Below are 855 nucleotides of genomic sequence, written 5' to 3'. Positions count from 1 at the left end.
CATTTCCACACCTTTTTTTCAAAATATGTACTGAAATTTGAAATTTTTTCAACAAACATTTTAAAAAGTTACAGTATCAAAATTATTTCTTATTTTAAGTAGGAAGACTATTAGAGCATTTAAAAGTGTCTTTAATGCTTGAGTGATTTTAATGCTTTTTATCAAATGTACTTATTTTCTCATGGTGACAAAAAAAATTATCTACGTGAAAATTATTTTACAAAATCAATTTCTGAGTGATCTGTGTAGGGTGAGATTTGTTATGTAATTTTAAATTTAGCGGCGGCAGAATACCTAAAATAAATATTGGATAGGTATATAGTTGTAGAGCGTACAACTAGATGGCGCTTGCATCTTTTACCGGCTACAGGTAATTTAACTCGCTGTATTACCGATAATTCCTAGAATAGGAAAGCAATAGAAGTTGGAGAAAGTGTCAACAGTTAGCGCTCTTACTGACCTTGAAATTTGTTCAAGTTTCCTATCTACAGTATCATTTATCTAGGATCATAGTCCTTTCAAATCAGCCACGATGTCTCAGAACGCACTCAGTGTCAAACTGTCAAACTTCCAGAAGTAACTTTGTTCCAAAATAACGTTATTTTAGAACGTTATTCTTTTGCAACATTCCAAGTTACGAGTATAACGTTTCGAGCTGTTATTCCCTTTACTAGTACATACATACCATACAACGTATAGTATATAGTCCAAGAGAATTAAGCTAAAAACCTTACAGATATGGCTGTTGCTTGACGTAGATTAAATATTAGTAAAAATCGGTCAAAAATAATATATACAATGAAAATATAACGTTGCGCCAAGAAAAAAAGTTGTGCTATTTGCAGAAAAAATTAA

The sequence above is a fragment of the Anoplophora glabripennis genome, unplaced genomic scaffold, assembly GCF_000390285.2.
Source record: "Anoplophora glabripennis isolate ALB-LARVAE unplaced genomic scaffold, Agla_2.0 scaffold866, whole genome shotgun sequence".
NCBI lineage: Eukaryota > Metazoa > Arthropoda > Insecta > Coleoptera > Cerambycidae > Anoplophora > Anoplophora glabripennis.
The sequence above is the reverse complement of the archived record's forward strand: the minus strand, read 5'-3'. Positions refer to the sequence as shown.